Source organism: Hoplias malabaricus, chromosome 5 (assembly GCF_029633855.1).
Source record: "Hoplias malabaricus isolate fHopMal1 chromosome 5, fHopMal1.hap1, whole genome shotgun sequence".
Classification (NCBI taxonomy): Eukaryota; Metazoa; Chordata; class Actinopteri; order Characiformes; family Erythrinidae; genus Hoplias; species Hoplias malabaricus.
The window spans coordinates 5,988,240-6,007,400 of record NC_089804.1 but is presented as its reverse complement, the minus strand read 5'-3'; the positions used below and the strand labels follow the sequence as shown (position 1 = coordinate 6,007,400).

Sequence of the window (19,161 nt, the reverse complement as noted above, 5' to 3'; positions counted from 1 at the left end):
AGAATAAAACACAGTTTAAAACCTTGCTCTTAGTTTTTCCCATTTTACTTTTTAAAAATTCTGGGAAAAGAAACTAACAGGAAAGGCCCATGCTGTGTCCGACACTGTGCCCTATTCACTGTATAGTGCACTGTTTTGGGGTTCTGCCATTTTGTATTAATGGACAATATTCAGTGCACTCAAACAATCCCACAATGCACTGCAAAAAAGAAAAAAAACTGCATGAGTAAGTGTCTGAAATCGTTCGGTACCCTCCTGAATCCAGTTCCCTGTTATAGTGCTCTGTATAATGAGTAATATGGGGAATAGTGGATAGGGAGCCATTTCGGACTCAGCGCCAGTCACACTGGGTCTTGTGAGGTCCTGGAGGTCAGAGGTCACTGAAAATCAGCAGTGTAAACAGTCCTCCATTTTGTGTCAGCAGTTTCACTTCTGTACAGTGGAAGTGTTATAGAAGCTGCAGTGAAAATGAGGAGCTTTTAGAGAGTTTTTTTTAGCTCTGCTTTTAAAGTTACTCTCATTTGTGTTGTATTTTGTAATCCACTTTAAAAGAGTTGTGTAGTGTCTCCGGTTTTGAAGCTGCAACAGTTAGCACTGCCTCCATGTCGGCTCAGACAGAGCAGAGACAGTACAGAACACGTCATGTGTCACGCAGCCAGAGCAGCTGCGCAGTTGGCTGGGGACACGGATTCACATGTAAGTAAACAAATTTGAACCTGATGTGAAACTCTGTAAACTATGTTTATTTGCCTGGAAGTTGTATACACAAAATTCACGTTCAAATGAATGGAATTACACATGAGAAAATTTCCAAACGAAAACTCAGTGTGACTACAGTTTAAGTATGAACTAACACCAGACCGTCTGTACCATGCAAGGGCACCTTTGACCCCCCATAGTGAGGGCTAGTGCCCAGATACTGTGCCCAGGCATGGTTCTGTTGGACTCAGATTGCTCGAGCGTCCAGTGCTAGGAGCAAAATTAGCCTAGCTTCTAAGTTGGTGGGCAGGACATCCTCCATTATCCCTCATCCCAATGCTAGACATCATGGGGGTCTGTTAATTATCATAACAGATCTATGTGGTTACGGTATTGAGCTGTACACTGGCAGGTTGGTGGCATTGTGTGTGACTGTGGAGTCCAAGCTAAAATACTGGAATTAGTGACAGGTAACTTGGATAAAAAAATATACAAAACCCATTTGCAGAAAATTAAAAAAAAAATTTTAAATGCAAAATAAAAAACAACAAAACAAGAATCTGTGATATTTAAAAAAAATCTTGAACCCTTATTCAACTGACAAATATGCAAAGAAAAGATTTCCAATGTTTTAATTTATCAACATGATTGTGCCTTTTAAATTTTGAAAAAAAAAATGTTTCTGTCGTCTGCAACATACTCCACTCCGGTTATAAATCATTCATGTCACAGTTTTGAAGCATTGCACTATAACCACGTGAATATCAAAAGGGAGGGGGGGGGGGGGCAACGGTGAACACAACATGAATGTCTTGCTTATATTATACAAGAATTGAAATGGAGACAAATATTGGGATTTTGAGAGAAATAAGCCTCCATCAAGATGAAGACTTATCCTGGGGGAGTACATGGTTATTTCAGAAAGACAATGCTTCATACTGTATGTGCTACGACAACATGACAATGAATGTCTGTGCTTGACTGCAGTCCAGGTCTGTGACGTATGGCTCATCATGAAGAGGAGAATCAGGCAACGCCGACCATGACCTCCTGAGCATCTGAAGTCTTTTATCAGGTCCGAATGGGCAAATATTTAACTTGCTATATTTTAAACATTAGTATCCTCATTTCCCTAATGATTCAGCAGAGTAATGTAAAGGAAAAGTGATGTAACACAGTGGTAAACATGCCCATGTCCCAATATTCTTGGAATGTCTTGCAGGCATCAAATATTAAATGTGTTTATATTTACAAAATTCAATCAATATGTTCACTGAAAATATTGGGAATCTTTTCTTTGTGCTTCTTTCTCTTTACTGAAGAGGCAGTTCCTTTACGAATGTCCCCAGAACCACACATACTTAACACACCAGCATGCATCGTACCAGCACACAACACACATATCACACACCTCCTACAGGACAACAACTACACAATCATGTAATAAACAAATAAACTGTGTTCTTACAAACTACTCATCTGCTTTATATGCTGTGTATCAGAGGTGATTGCTCTAAGACTGCAAGGGGAGCTCAGCTTCCCCTAAAATGTAAAAAAATGTGTGTACATGTCATTGAATAAATATGCACTACAACACGCTCAACTTTTTTTCAGAATCAGCTTCTTATCACTGGTAAAGACGTGGCTTTCCTCTCAATCATTCCCGCAGCTTCACAGTGATTTAAACAGTGAGGACGCTGAGTGTCCACAGAGTTCAATAGCGAAGCAGCGAAGTGCAGCGAAACGAGACGAGTCATTGGATAAATGCTGGGCTTTGTCCCGCCCATCAGACGCTCAGCATCTCTGGGGGTCTATGGGGCAGTGGGCTGGCCTCGGCTGGCCCGGACGCTCAGCTTCTGCATGATGATTGGATGATCTGTCTGAGGCTGAATCCCTTTTTGATTGACAGCGAAATGAGCGAATCAGCGATCCTTTGGTGTAAAGATCCGTGGGAGCACAGGCGGACACACTTCACATGGGCCAGGGCCGTTTAAGCAGCCTAGCTCTGCTGGCCATTGAGAGGACACTAGTCAAGTCCCTGGAAAAGACGCCTTGTTGGTACGACAGGGTCACAGATCATTTTCTTAAAAAGGAACGGAGGGTTTACGTATAAATAAACCGACACGTTTTATGATGTAGGCCGAAATTGAGCTTCATCTCCTTGAAAGACCAGCATCCGACACTGCTGTATATACTGCTATATAGGATATAGGATTGGTTACATAGATTTATGATGTAAGAAAACCTGGCTGTCTGAATCTGCCCGTTTGAGTCTCTGGAACATGTTTGGAAAGACACATAATATGTCTTCTATCATATGAACAACATGACACAGACATGTTACCAAAGATAAACACTTGATTTTCACTGGAGGCTGTCTTTAAAATTGCATGGATAGTAATTAATTCTAATAGCACTTAACAACAGGGAAAAAGTATGTATATATATATTCAGTCCTAAGGAATCAACAAAAGGAATCATTTAGTGTTTGAAGAAAGAATTCATATGGAACATGAATCAGATAAAAGTTCTAAGCTGGTTCACTAAGCTGATAAATGACTTAATGCCTTAACACAACCGATATATATATATATATAGTTTTCTCTTGATACAGTTCACGCACAAATACTGTGTGTACAAAGAAACTCACGTAGAGTATGGAGTTAATCACACATCTGACAGCGAGGCTAGCCCATAATTACCCAGCCAGAAAATAATAAAAAAATAAAAAAGTGCCTCATTTAACAATGACCTGTCTTTTTGGCACAGGAAGTGTCCAAACACCCACGCTTTTGTTCTGTGCTCCATAGGCCACACTCTTTGTAAAGCCAGCTAATTACTCTGCCCAGGATCCAAAACGCACCCATCCAGACAGTTTGATGGTGAGAAAGAAAAGAAAAGAATATCTGTGATCTTTGCCATGATCAAAAAAAAAAACTCCTTTTTTTCCCCCAGTGGCTCCTCCTCCTCCTCCTCACCCTCCTCCCACATGTGGCAGGAGTATGAGGAAAGCCTGGCTTTTCTCTCCTTTTTGATTTGAGCTGGAGAAAGAGAGTGTTTGTCCCTAATTAGCTTCCTCAGCTCCGCTTTCCTACAAGATTTTAATTATGATTGGGTGCCGTGGATGTGGAAGAAATGCACGGCTGACATCAAGGCAACGCTGGACCGAAGAGATATGAGACGAGCATTAAAAACAGCCTCACAGCACGTGGAACTCTGTGAACCCCAAAGAAACAATGCTTTGTATGTAGCAAGAGGCTGACGTGACCACAGGACATGAAACCAGAGGCAGAGAGTAAGGAGCAGACTACAGCTGGCCGTTTACAGAGACGCAACACCCATCACAGCAGGCCTCGTTTGTGAGGCTCTTTCAGCATGTTTTTAATTCAGATTCAGATTCAGATTCAGAAACACTTTATTGATCCCAGAGGGAAATTGCAGTTGTTACAGCTGCAACCGTTTATGTAAAAGAATAAACAGTCTGATAATAATTTAAAACACAAAAGAGAAATTTGCAATATGTACACAATTAAATTCTTAACAATATACAGTAAAGTGACGAGTGGCTGTGATAATAACTATAAAATATACTGTAAACATTATTGCATTTCTGAATTATTGCATACATTAAGAAAAATGAATTACACTGTTATCGTTATTGTACATATGAACAGTATAATTTGGAATTGCGTATTGCACGGATGAACCATGGTGTCACACTTTGAGGGAGGAGTTATAGAGTTTGATGGCCACAGGTCGAAATGACCCCCTGTGGCGCTCTGTAGTGCATTTCGGTGGAACGAGTCTTTTAGTCTTTAATCACAGGAACAGGGGACAGTAACTATGCTGAAATACATAGTATTCCACATTTCCTGGGCGCTTACTTCCAGAGGGTCTTACAAATCTAATCACATAACAGACAACTAGTGTTGAGAAGGGCTGCCAAATCTGAGATGAGCTTGGAGCGAGACTAGTACAAGAGTAGTACAAGCATTACCCCGTGAAAATGTGTGATACATGCGGACGGTGTGAAAGGCTACAATGAGTAATAGAGCAGTGTACGGTGCCTGGACCACGTCTGGTGTAAAACTAGCTTTAAGAGGTGGAGCATTGTGTGTGTACTCGGGTGGGGAACTGAACCCTTGTCTGTCATGTTGAAAACGGCGGTGTTACTCGCTACAACTGTGACAACAAAGAAATACTGACAGTTTGACAAATGACTAAACAAGTACAACTGGCAGTAAACTCTCCCACCCTAAACACTATTGATCGGTTCCATGGAAACAAAGGAGCGGTTACGGCCCACCGATATGAGCCTGTCTTCCCTCAGCGATGCTTATTTTTTGTTCTCTACTGAGGTGTGATTCACTTGGCTTAAGAGCAGTTTGTGTTTAGCGCAGTGGGCATCTTTAGTGTAAAATACCATGCTCTCTGCTGGCCTAAAGAAGGCCTCTGCTGCAGAGGGAGCAGGTCTGCTTCGTCCTGTTCTATCACCGGCGCCCACAGACTGCTGAACCTACTGACTCCAATAAAGCAGCTTCTCAGTGCTGTAATCAGAACGTGCTCTCAGTTTGAACTGCTTGTTTTCACCTGCTCTCTCAGCGCAAAGAGAGTCACTTCAGGGCAAGTGTACTCACTCCTGAGATTTTACTACTACTAGCTCTTCTCTTTCTTCATCTTTTTCCTTATTTTTCTAAGTACAGTGTCGTATGTCTTATGAAGGATACATATGAAACGCTCCATATCAGTGGATCTCACACTTAGAATGAAGATAACTCACTGTTTAAGCTAGCAAAGCAACAAGACCACAGCTAAACTGAGCATAAAATATTACTACCAGAGGCGATTGCTCTAAGACTGCAAGGGAAGCTCATATATATATACTGTTGTGTGTACATGTCATCACTTTTGTTCAGAATCAGCTTCTTATCACTGGTAAAGACGGGGCTTTCCTCTCAATCATTCCCGCAGCTTCACTTTTAAACAGTGTCCACAGAGTTCAATAGCGAAGCAGCGAAGTTCAACGAAATGAGACGAGTCATTGGATAAATGCTGGGCTTTGTCCCGCCCATCGGACGCTCAGCATCTCTGGGGGTCTATGGGGCAGTGGGCTGGCCTCGGCTGGCCCGGACGCTCAGCTTCTGCATGATGATTGGATGATCTGTCTGAGGCTGAATCCCTTTTTGATTGACAGCGAAATGAGCGAATCATCGATCCTTTGGTGTAAAGAGCCGTGGGAGCATTACATTTTCATTCTGTTCTGAGTTGAACCAGAGACTTTCTTAATCCTCTTAGCGGCATTTTCTTTGTTAAAAACGACTAGCGACAAATCGAGCTTCTATTTCTGGTGGGTTTTTTGTAGCTGCTTGTGTTTGGAGACTGACTTCTATCACACTTTCTGACTTCTATCGCAGTTTCTGTCCAGCGGGTGCTGCTGAGCCTCTCCACCGTCACAAAGCACTCACAGGCGGACACACTTCACATGGGCCAAGGCCGTTTAAGCAGCCTAGCTCTGCTGGCCATTGAGAGGACACTAGTCAAGTCCCTGGAAAAGACGCCTTGTTGGTACGACAGGGTCACAGATCATTTTCTTGAAAAGGAACAGAGGGTAGAATTTACGTATAAATAAACCGACACATTTTATGATGTAGGCCGAAATTGAGCTTCCCCTCCTTGAAAGACCAGCATCCGCCACTGATTACTACTCAATAAAACCCTCCAACAGAAAGCAGGTATAATATTTGTTTTCACTGTTTTGTTTCTGTTTAATGAAACTCTGCTGTGACAGTTATGTTTATTTTCAAATACTATTTTTTAGTTCCTATAATAAATGATAAAACACTAGTTGCAGTGGTTCCTGGTTGAGCATTCAGCAGGAATTTCCCTCTCCAGATCAAAGTCATGCAGCCTAACCCCAGGTCAGCAGGTCAGAAAGATGCAATCACAGAAGCTCATTTCCGCACTCTTGGATGCTAATGTCTTCCCCAAATCCCCCTGCAGTCTTCAGTGAAAACAACAAAAGGATGTTCTTCTAAATCTTTGATGAGACAGTCATAAACTGGGGATGGCAACTGCAAGAGGTGTTTGTGGAGTGCTTTCTGAGCTGCGGAGGATATAATGTGCTGCTAACAAGCCTCGCAAATCTCAGAATTAGTGGAATATTAAAGGAAGCAAAAGAGCATTGGTGATTGTATGGTATATTGTTATATTTTAGTGTCAGTTTGTTCATGTTAATTATGTGTTAACATTCATTCATTCATTATCTGTAACCCTTATCCAGTTCAGGGTCGCGGTGGGTCTAGAGCCTACCTGGAATCATTGGGCGCAAGGCAGAAATACACCCTGGAGGGGGCGCCAGTCCTTCACAGGGCAACACACACACACACACACAGACACATTCACTCACACACTCACACCTACGGACACTTTTTGAGTCTCCAATCCACCTACCAACGTGTGTTTTTGGACTGTGGGAGAAAACTGAAGCACCCGGAGGAAACCCACGCAGACACAGGGAGAACACACCACACTCCTCACAGACAGTCACCCAGAGGAAACCCACGCAGACACAGGGAGAACACACCACACTCCTCACAGACAGTCACCCGGAGGAAACCCACGGAGACACAGGGAGAACACACCACACTCCTCACAGACAGTCACACGGAGGAAACCCACACAGACACAGGGAGAACACACCACACTCCTCACAGACAGTCACCCGGAGGAAACCCACACAGACACAGGGTGAACACACCACACTCCTTACAGACAGTCACCCAGAGGAAACCCACACAGACACAGGGAGAACACACCACACACCTCACAGACAGTCACCCGGAGGAAACCCACACAGACACAGGGAGAACACACCACACTCCTTACAGACAGTCACCCGGAGGAAACCCACGCAGACACAGGGAGAAAACACCACACTCCTCACAGACAGTCACCCGGAGGAAACCCACGCAGACACAGGGAGAAAACACCACACTCCTCACAGACAGTCACCCGGAGGAAACCCACGCAGACACAGGGAGAACACACCACACTCCTCACAGACAGTCACCCGGAGGAAACCCACGCAGACACAGGGAGAACAATTTTTGACCTATGAGTGAAAAAAAAGAAAAACAAAGAGAACTGATTTATTAAACTGTAAACTACAACGGAGAAATACTTTATGCTGACATTTGCGATAAAGCATTATCCTCCAAGAATCTCTTCCACTCTCTGAGTGCAGGGACAGCTGGATCTGATTATTTACCTGTAAACAGAGGGAAAGAGTGAGACAAAACAATATATAGCTTGTATTTGTAGTCCCTTACAAATAGCCAGAATAAAACACAAGTGAATTAACATGGCTGCTGTAGCTTCCATTTGTGTCTAAATAACTCACAGATTCAGTCAAAAGAGCAGAGAAATGCTTAGAAGTTTTCTACAAAACCCTATGATGAAAATGCTAATATGGCTAACAGCAGATAATGGCCCTTTTCCTCATTATACAACAATGGGATCCTTAACACCTCGGACACAAAGAAGCGATGGGCTTCTGTGCTTCTGAGTGCTGTGAGACTCTCTCCAGCGCAGGGAAAGGAGCTGTGTATGTGATAAATGTATCCATATTTCCCATCTGTTTACATGAGTGCTGTGCTGGTCCCCAGTAAGGCACCCCAACAGAAATAATGCTATAAAATAAAATATAATATATAAAATACATTTAAAAGGTCACGGGACTGCAGCCCATGGATAAACTCATTTAAATGACTGCACTGATGCCATATGCTGACGCATCACATGCCAGGTGGAGTGATAAATCATCACTGATCTGATGATTTATCACTCCATGAATCTGATCATAATGCTCAAGGACCCTTTCGCTTTTCAAAAAGTCTTTGCACTTGTCAATTGCCTCTATTATCTAGATGCTTCAACTGCCATGGCACCTAATCTCACAGCAGTCTATAAAGTGGACCTAGCACAGTGCTCTGTTTACGCATAAGTCTCCCGTAGTAATTTAGAAGCCCCAGAAAGCTTTCAGCTCCTGCACATTAGTGGGGCTGAAACATCTTTAATTGCCATGATTTTGTCTGGAGATGAATGGATACACTCAGTATTTATCCCATATCCTAAGTATCCAATCTGCTTTTGCCCAAACTAACACTTGGACTTTTTAAACTCACATTCCACTCCCCTGCAGCCTCTGCAACACCCGGGGCACCATCAAAACAGGGTCAGAAACCCTTAGGTACAAAATGAAGTGCACACAAACAGAAGTGAAACCTCAGAATTCTACCTATGTCGTGTGGCGTTGGCGTAGAGTACGGGAGCCGCTGGAGAACTCATGGGGGAGCTCCCATCGTGCTTGCCGGCTCCTTTCTGTTGTTTTAGGGGTTATTTTAGGGCCTTTAAAGTTGTTGTATGGAGGTGTTTGAGTGCTGTGTGTGATGTATTTGTGTGTAGGCTTGGTGTGTAGCGAGATGTGGGGGTATTTGGGCATGTTGTGCCTCTGCATCTTCTTACACAGCAAGTTCACTTGCTCTTTTCCGCCTAAATAAAGGTTACTTATTGCAATAATGACTCAGTCTCATTGTCCTGCCTCTGGTGATGTCACAGTATTAAAATATTTTTACACGTCTGTAAATTGGAATTATTATTATTATTATTATTATTGCTGTATGTTCCATATGATCACATCCCTACTCACTTGCTGATTCGGGTGTTACACTTATGTAGTCCCTTAAACACATCTTCAGCTTTGTGAATATTGTTTTACAATCTCAAATTCAATGAAAACATGATTTAATGGTAATAATAATAATAATAATAATTATAGTGACTGTTTGTGAGAAGTGTGGTGTGTTCTCCCTGTGTCTGCGTGGGTTTCCTCCAGGTGACTGTCTGTGAGGAGTGTGGTGTGTTCTCCCTGTGTCTGCGTGGGTTTCCTCCGGGTGACTGTCTGTGAGGAGTGTGGTGTGTTCTCTCTGTGTCTGCGTGGGTTTCCTCTGGGTGACTGTCTGTGAGGAGTGTGGTGTGTTCTCTCTGTGTTTGCGTGGGTTTCCTCTGGGTGACAGTCTGTGAGGAGTGTGGTGTGTTCTCTCTGTGTCTGCGTGGGTTTCCTCCGGGTGACAGTCTGTGAGGAGTGTGGTGTGTTCTCTCTGTGTCTGCGTGGGTTTCCTCCGGGTGACTGTCTGTGAGGAGTGTGGTGTGTTCTCCCTGTGTCTGCGTGGGTTTCCTCTGGGTGACAGTCTGTGAGGAGTGTGGTGTGTTCTCTCTGTGTCTGCGTGGGTTTCCTCCGGGTGACTGTCTGTGAGGAGTGTGGTGTGTTCTCCCTGTGTCTGCGTGGGTTTCCTCCGGGTGACTGTCTGTGAGGAGTGTGGTGTGTTCTCTCTGTGTCTGCGTGGGTTTCCTCCGGGTGACTGTCTGTGAGGAGTGTGGTGTGTTCTCCCTGTGTCTGCGTGGGTTTCCTCCGGGTGACTGTCTGTGAGGAGTGTGGTGTGTTCTCCCTGTGTCTGCGTGGGTTTCCTCCGGGTGACTGTCTGTGAGGAGTGTGGTGTGTTCTCTCTGTGTCTGCGTGGATTTCCTCCAGGTGACTGTCTGTGAGGAGTGTGGTGTGTTCTCCCTGTGTCTGCGTGGGTTTCCTCCGGGTGACTGTCTGTGAGGAGTGTGGTGTGTTCTCTCTGTGTCTGCGTGGATTTCCTCCAGGTGACTGTCTGTGAGGAGTGTGGTGTGTTCTCCCTGTGTCTGCGTGGGTTTCCTCCGGGTGACTGTCTGTGAGGAGTGTGGTGTGTTCTCCCTGTGTCTGCGTGGGTTTCCTCCGGGTGACTGTCTGTGAGGAGTGTGGTGTGTTCTCTCTGTGTCTGCGTGGGTTTCCTCCGGGTGACTGTCTGTGAGGAGTGTGGTGTGTTCTCTCTGTGTCTGCGTGGGTTTCCTCCGGGTGACTGTCTGTGAGGAGTGTGGTGTGTTCTCCCTGTGTTTGCGTGGGTTTCCTCCAGGTGACTGTCTGTGAGAAGTGTGGTGTGTTCTCTCTGTGTCTGCGTGGGTTTCCTCCGGGTGCTCCGGTTTCCTCCCACAGTCCAAAAACACACGTTGGTAGGTGGATTGATGACTCCAAAGTGTCCGTAGGTGTGAATGTGTGTGTGTGTGTCTGTGTTTCCCTGTGAAGGACTGGCGCCCCCTCCAGAGTGTATTCCTGCCTTGCGCTGAATGATTCCAGGTAGACTCTGGACCCACCGCGACCCCGAACTGGAAAAGGGTTACAGATAATGAATGAATGAATAATAATAATATGTCCCCTTTACCACAGCTTTTCTGACTTCTACATTTAACGACTGAGTTGATGAGAGTTTGCCACAAGTTTGTCACAGCTCTCATGGTTTAATTCTGACACTGGAAATGTGTCTGTGACTGTAAAATCGCTTGCAGAGTTGTCTATTGTAATGCCAGAATACCACAGAAACTCATAAATAACTCGAGCTGTTTAGTTTTGTAGCACTGTTAATAACGCAGTTTGCCATCTCCCAAGTTTGGAGACAGTTCCATCTTAAATGATCCGAAACAGCAAAGGTAAGTCAATAATTTGTAACCTATGGAGCAGGAATAGAGCAACATTCTCATTCCGGTTTGTGCTTTTCAATGTTTAGAGTTCTCTTTGACATTTCAACCACTTGAGATGCCTTTCTATGCCGTGAGCAGAAAGAGAAAGCCTAGCATACCGGACCGAGGCCTTCTGTTTTTTTTTATTTTATTTAATTTTTTTTACCAGGGCTTTGTAAACACATTAGATGGGTTTTGGGCGCAGACTGAAGAGCAGTAAATGGTGAGGAAACATCCTCAGAATTTATTTCATAAGAAGTATTTTTTGATTAATATCATTCCCAGTAAACAAGGAACGTCCCTGGACGTTCAACATAGGTCTAAAAGTAGTCTGTCCGTCAAGGACATATTTTAAACGTCAGTGGACGTCCAAAACGCGTTTTATACAAGTGATTTATTTCGGGACCAATTAATAACGTCAATGGACGTCCACAATACGTCTAATAGTCGTCTTTTCAATGTCTGTGTTTGGACGTCTTTTCAACTTTCATTTTCGACCTTAAGAGAACGTTGATTAGACGGCAGTCATTACGTTATTTCAACGTTGAATCAACGGCTAAATGTTTACTGGGTTAAGTGTTGGACCCATGTAGTAGAAATTACCCCCAAATTACACAGTGAATTCTCCAGTGTTAAATCAACACTATTAGTGCTAAATTAACGATGTTAGTGTAATAACTGAACACTCTCAGTGTTATCACTAATGGTGCTGATTTAACACTGGAGGATTTGCTGTGTACAAGTGGGTAAACCTCATAGTTTATAAAATAGTTTGTAAAACTCTTGACAGAAATGACAGAGCACTTGGAGCTCTTTTTTTTGGCTCTAAAAGCTTTGTTTTGATTCACCGAAAACAGAAAGCAGTGGAGACGCTCTAAGGTGTGTGACCGTGTACCTGCCTGGTTTTTAAAACGGGCACAACGGCGCCCCCTATGTGCCGCGGGTGGCAGCGCGCCAGGCTGCGCATTCTCCCCCTCACTCTCAGAGCGAGGCTGCCGCGCCGTGGGGAAGTCGCTCGGCATTCCGTCTCATTCATGCCGCGGACACACTTCGCGTTCGGAAAGTGAGGAGACTCGGACGCTGGAGGGGGAACGAGCGCTAGTCCGTGGGTTTAAACATGGCGAGGATAGCGGGAAACTGAGAACTGCTTTATCACGTAAGTAACCTGCGGTCTTTACGCCTCTGAGCGATACTTTTGGGTTCCGTTTTACACCAAACTCTGATCCTGCTCCGTCGAATGGCTCTCTGGGTCTGAGCTGGGTCTGAGCTCGCGGGCTTTACTTGCAGCACGCATGGGCACCTGGGAGTGCGGTGTGTTTGTGTTTATTCGTTCTCTCTCTCTCTCTCTCTCTCTCTCTGTGTGTGTGTGTGTGTGTGTGTGTGTGTGTGTGTGGCATCTCGCCGCCTCATTAACTGACGCATTGAGCCCGCCGTGCTCCGTGTACCCAAACAACTGGAAGCGTAGGGCGACTCAGCGCGGCACAAACTTGCCCGTTACTCCTCCGTATTTATTCGCCGAACTAATAGCGCGAGCGGCCGTGCTGGACACTGCGGGGCGGTCTCTCCTCTCCCTCTCGCCTTAGACTTGGACTAAAATTCAACAAGATGGGTCTAAACTGCCTCCAAGAGCCGTGTCACGGTCCGTGAGGATGTGCAGCGTCCACGCGTCGACACGTACCTAGAAAAGCGCTGGATCTGACGGTAAGGAAACAAGAAGCGAACAGAACCAGACTCCGACTGCTGAGACGGTCAAGTTTTCGTTTGCGGCGCTTTGTGATGTTTTTCCACACTTATTTAGACTGTGTGTGTGTGTGTGTGTGTGTGTGTGGGATGACTGTCTAAAATCTGAGTGGGGGAAATGCAGGAGAACTGGATGTAGACAGAGGGAGAGAAACCTGGAGCCTGGGCTTCTTCACAGTCTCGTTTAGATGCAGTAGTTGTAGGATTATAGCGCTTTATCAGCAGCTGCAGTTAGACGCTGGTGCCTTGGACGGGGCCTGGACATTTTACTGGGACCTGTGGCTACGTTTATAAGCTCGTTTTGTGTTTCAATAGCCTTTAAGTCATTAACAGGAGAGAGGTGTTGGTAGAATCCTGCCCCTGAGAGGCTTGTAGATGCATGTTCTTTGTAACACTGCAATTTGGGATGTTTCCTGACATCTGCGCTTCAAAACGCCTAAAGAAGCAGGTCAGCGGGCTCCTTTCATGTGCTGCTGAAGATCTGGCAACCCTGTGAAGTATAAGGAACCTGGTGGCGATGGAGGCTCCTGCTTTGCCTTCTCCTGCAGTGGGAGTTGAGATCATTATCCAGATGTGAGCTCAGTTCCAGGCCCAGGACTAATCTCATCTCCGCAGGTCTGCACCAGGCAGCTCGGGGAGTCCGTCTGAGTTCGTCTTCAGCCAGTTGCGCTCAGCGTGAATCAGAGCTCCCCTTGGTTTCAGTGCTTTATAGCAGCCCATGCATCCTGGCTTAACGAGAGCTGCCTCACTGGATCAGCTACCAGGGGGTTGGACTGAAACACTGCACGTATGTTCGTTATATTTCTACGTATGATACACTTCTGTACAGGACTGTAGTGCACTGGCGGTGCAAGGTAACTGTGTGTTTTGGATGTTATTATTGTCCTACAGGGCCCTGTTTCTGTTTTCCTGGTACCTTCCCGCCTCATTACGGTGTGGTGATAAACTGACCCCGTACTGTTCATCAGTTCTGACTGTACGATCCCTGCACACGGGCTGTTTCCGTGACTGACAGGTATTTGAAGTGTCCCTGACACCTTCACCTCCCCGCTCGCTCGCTCTGCGGTGGCCAGCAGGTAGGTCACGGCCGACAGGCAGCCCCTGGCACGCGGCCCCCTCGAGCCTCGGAGCACGGCTAATAGACGTGAACCAGTGCTGTGAATTTCTTTAAGGTGTGTGTGTGTGTGTGTGGATTTGCATTAGATCAGTGGGTTTTTGTCTGTACTTTGTAGCTGCCTGGACGTGGTATGAGGCGTGCGTTATGTTCTTTTTTTTTCACTTGAAAGCCGCTGGAAGAATGGACCGAAAGCTGTTTGATTTAGTTTATCACAAGAGCAAAAGTATTTAATTTATGATCCTAATATATTACAGCGCATCTCTTTACTGGAACCTTTAGAGACTTCAGACTGACACGTCTCTGAAGACAAACCAGGCCTGAAGTGTTTTGAAGCCATCTGTATCAGATGTGTGGGAAAGACAATGAAATTGTTTCATTGTCTCTCTCTCTCTCTCTTTCTCTCTCTCTCTGCCTCTCTCTCTGTCTCTTTCCCTCTGTCTCTGTCTTTTCTCTCTCTCTCTCTCTCTCTCTCTCTCTCTGCCTATGTCTCTCTCTCTGTCTCTTTCCCTCTGTCTCTGTCTTTTCTCTCTCTCTCTCTCTCTCTCTCTCTCTGCCTATGTCTCTCTCTCTGTCTCTTTCCCTCTGTCTCTGTCTTTTTTCTCTCTCTCTCTCTCTCTCTCTCTCTCTCTCTCTCTCTCTCTCTCTCTCTCTCTGTGTCTTTCCCTCTGTCTCTGTCTCTTTTCTCTCTCTCTCTGTCTCTGCCTCTCTCTCTCTCTCTGTCTCTTTCCCTCTGTCTCTGTCTCTTTTCTCTCTCTCTCTCTCTCTCTCTCTCTGCCTCTGTCTCTTTCTCTGTCTCTTTCTCTCTCTCTCTCTCTCTCTCTCTCTCTCTCTCTCTCTTTCTCTGCCTCTCTCTCTTTCTCTCTCTCTCTCTCTCTCTCTGCCTATGTCTCTCTCTCTGTCTCTTTCCCTCTGTCTCTGTCTCTTTTCTCTCTCTCTCTCTCTCTCTCTCTCTGCCTCTGTCTCTTTCTCTCTGTCTCTCTCTCTCTCTCTCTCTTTCTCTGCCTCTCTCTCTTTCTCTCTCTCTCTCTCTCTCTCTCTCTCTGCCTATGTCTCTCTCTCTGTCTCTTTCCCTCTGTCTCTGTCTCTTTTCTCTCTCTCTCTCTCTCTCTCTCTCTCTCTCTCTCTCTGCCTCTGTCTCTTTTCTCTCTCTCTCTCTCTCTCTCTCTCTCTCTCTCTCTGCCTCTGTCTCTTTCTCTGTCTCTTTCTCTCTGTCTCTCTCTCTCTCTCTTTCTCTGCCTCTCTCTCTTTCTCTCTCTCTCTCTCTCTCTCTCTCTCTCTGCGCATGCGTGAGCGTCTGAGTGAGCAGAGTGTGGTTTGTGAGAGCGACCGGATTTTTTTCGGTTTATTTACGGTTTCTAATTCTTTTTTTCTCTAGTTTTTTGTCTTTAGTGTGTTTGTTTGTTGTTTGGGCACAGAGGGGTGAAGGGTTTAGGGGTAACGGGGTGAGGGGTTTTTTCTCTAAGCCTCGGCCGGGTGTAGGGGGGGGTATGGGGTGGTTCGACATTGAAGAGCTTTCTCGCCGGCATGGCGTCAAAGTGCCGGTTGGAGTGGATTGCTCGGTGGAGGAGTGTAGTTTAGCGGCGGGGGCGGTGGTGGGACATGGAGCTGTTCAGACGGCCTCGAGAATGAATGGGGCCGTCGTTTTGTTTTTGGATGAGTTTGAAAAGGTGAATGCACTGGTAGAAAAGGGTATTGTTTTGAATGGTACACACACAGCGGTGTTTCCCCTCGTTAATCCGGCGAGGAAAGTTATCATTAGCAACGTCCCCCCGTTTGTTAAAGACGAGATGTTACTGCGCGAGCTTTCCAGACACGGACAGATTGTTTCTACGGTTTATAAAATCCCTTTGGGCTGTAAATCTCCGCTGCTGCAGCATGTCATCTCGTTCAGGAGGAGGGTGTTTATGGTTTTAAAGAATAATGATGAGGATTTAAATTTGGCCATAAAGTTTAGGATTGATAACTATGATTATGTAGTTTATGCCACGACTGCTACGATGAAGTGTTTTGGATGTGGTTTAGAAGGACATTTGGTGAGATCTTGTCCGAATAAGGCCGCAGAGCCTCAGCCCGGACCGAGTCACGCCGAAACGGCTCCCGCCGGCGGGAATCAGCCGGAGGCCTCGGCTGACGGAGAGGCGGGAAACGCGGCCGGGCTCGGGGCGAATGATGGAGAAGGACACAGTGGTCGTGAGGGTGAAGGGAATGGGGATCAGGTGCAGGCGGACAGTCAGGAGGTCACTGAGGAACAGGGGGATGTAGGAGCGGAGCAGGTGACTGAAATGGAGGTGGAGGAACAGGTGCTGAGTGAGGAGACAAAGGGGAAAGAGCCTGTGTTTAAGAGGCCGGCAAACAAGGCTAAGTCCAACAAACGCGCCAAAAAATCTAAACCAACTAAACCCGCAGCGTCTCCTTCTCAGTCACAGTCTCCGTCTCCGTCTCAGTCACAGTCTCCGTCTCCGTCTCAGTCACAGTCTCAGTCTCAGGCGACAGGCAGTGAGTCCGAGAATTCGGCCTCGGAATACGAGTGCGACTCCTCGGACTCCTCTCTCACCGAGAAGAAGGCGCGTAAAGCGGGGGTGTACAGCGTGGAGCAGGTGCGCAGGTTCCTCGATGACACCAAAGGTAAACGGAACGTCAAAGTTGAAGATTATTTTCCAAATCTGGAGCTGTTTATTACGTCTGTGAAGGGTTTTATGAGAAATGAAGGGGACGGGGGGATAGGGAGCCCGAGATACATCGGCTCAAAAAATTACTGTTGAAAGTCCGCATGAAACTAGAACGCGATGATGACGCGAAGACCTGAGCTCTGTCTCGTGGCTCTCGCGCTGAGTTGGTTGTTAGCCACTTTTCTTTTAGGAATGTGTGACGTAAAAATCTTGACACTGAATGTGAACGGGGCGAGGGACGTGAGGAAAAGAGCGGCACTGTTTGAGCTGCTGAGGGTTAAACGGGTGGACGTTGCTATGGTACAGGAGACACACAGCGACAGGCGGAATGAGGCGGACTGGCACAGGGAGTGGGGGGGCACGGTGGTGATGGGACACGGGAGTTCCACCACTGCTGGAGTAGCTGTGCTCTTCTCGAAAGGTTTTTTACCGCAGTCTTATGTTTACGAGGAAGTGGTGGAGGGACGGCTTTTAAAAATCACAGCTAGTTTTGAGAAGGTTCACCTGGTTTTACTGTGTGTTTACGCGCCTGTGCTGCCGAGGGAGAGGTGTGCTTTTCTGGAGAAGCTTTCTGAGACATTAGAAAAGTGTGACACTGATCATTACCTGGTGGTAGGGGGTGATTTTAACTGCACTTCCTCGGTTTTAGACAGGAATCATATTGAACCTGATCCTGCGTCCAGACGTGTTTTAAATGATTTGATTGAGAAACATGATCTGAATGATGTGTGGAGAAATAAACATGGCACGGTTCGACAATACACATGGGCACACACTCGGGAGGGGTTTATTTCTCTGGCCAGATTAGACAGGTTTTATTGTTTTAAACACCAGTCTCAGGTTTTTAAAAACTGCAGTATTTTACCTGTGGGGTTCACTGATCACTCTCTGGTGATCAGTAGTGTTTATATAAACTCTGTCAAGTCTAAAAGTGCGTACTGGCATTTTAACACGACCCTAGTGGATGATCTTCATTTTAAAATTTGTTTTAGTTTGTTTTGGGACACCTGGAGGTTGAACAGGGACAGGTTTGAGTCTCTGCAGCGGTGGTGGGACATCGGCAAAGTGCAGATCCAGCTGTTTTGTAAACAATACACTCTCAATGTCACCAACAGCATCAAACACTCTGTCACTGAGCTTGAGAAGGAGATAGTGTTTCTTCAGAATTTGGTGGAGTCCAGTGGGGAACAGGGTCACATCCAGACACTTCAAAATAAAAGAACGTCTTTGGCAGATCTGCTGGGGGTGAGAGCGCAGGGAGCATTGATCAGATCTCGTTTCCAACACATTTCTGAGATGGATGCCCCATCAAAGTTTTTCTTCAGTCTGGAGAAAAAGAACGGACAGAGCAGGTTCATTCACTGCCTCCGCTCCGCTGACGGCCGGGAGCTGACGGACCCAGCGGAGATCAGAAGGCGGGCTGTGGGCTTTTTTTCGGAGCTGTACTCTAGTGAGTATAGAGAGGACAGGTTAATCTCACAGCAGTTCTATGACGGACTACCGCAGGTATCACCCGAACAGAACGAGGAGCTAGAGCGGGTGATAACCATGCAGGAACTACAGAGAGCGTTACAGGGCATGGCAACAGGGAAGGCTCCGGGCATCGATGGCCTCCCGGTTGAGTTTTATAAGTCTTTCTGGGACGTGGTGGGGAGGGATTTGCTGGCTGTGCTCAATGACAGCCTGGTCGGAGGACGACTGCCGTTGAGCTGCAGGAGAGCGGTCCTCGCCCTGCTGCCTAAGAAAGGCGACCTCAGCGAGGTTAAAAACTGGAGGCCTGTGAGTTTGCTGTGCGTTGATTATAAAGTCCTCTCTAAAGTCCTGGCGAATCGCCTAAAGGAGGTGATGGGGCAGGTCACACACACGGATCAGGCTTACTGCGTCCCTGGCAGATCGATCCATGATAACATCTCGCTTATTAGAGACATTTTGGAAGTGTCTGGGTCGGGGCCCCCTTTTGGGCTCCTCTCCTTAGATCAGGAAAAAGCCTTTGACAGAGTGGAGCATGAGTATTTGTGGAATACTTTTGATGCTTTTGGTTTCTCACCAGGTTTTACTTCCATGATAAAGGTGCTTTACGAGGACATTGAGAGTGTATTGAAGGTCAATGGTGGTTTGTGTGCCCCTTTCACTGTGCAGAGGGGAGTCAGACAGGGCTGTTCATTGTCGGGGATGCTGTACGCTCTGGCCATTGAACCAATGCTCCACTATTTGAGGAGAAACCTCAGTGGAGTTGTAATGGCTGAGAACATCCCACGGTTTTATTTAGCTGCGTATGCAGACGATGTGGTAGTAGGAGTCACTGGAGCCAGAGACGTTTCTGTTTTACACAACACTTTT

The 19,161-nt window shown here is 46.2% G+C and overlaps 1 protein-coding gene across 1 annotated transcript in view; it reads left to right on the top strand.

Moving 5' to 3' along the window:
* The first annotated feature begins 12,326 nt into the window (after positions 1 to 12,326).
* plxna1a (plexin A1a) overlaps positions 12,327 to 19,161 on the top strand; it is a 252,313-nt gene continuing 245,478 nt past the window's right edge. Inside the window, 1 exon segment of the mRNA XM_066670409.1 lies at positions 12,327 to 12,451. The gene's annotated coding sequence lies outside the window, so the exon portion shown is untranslated.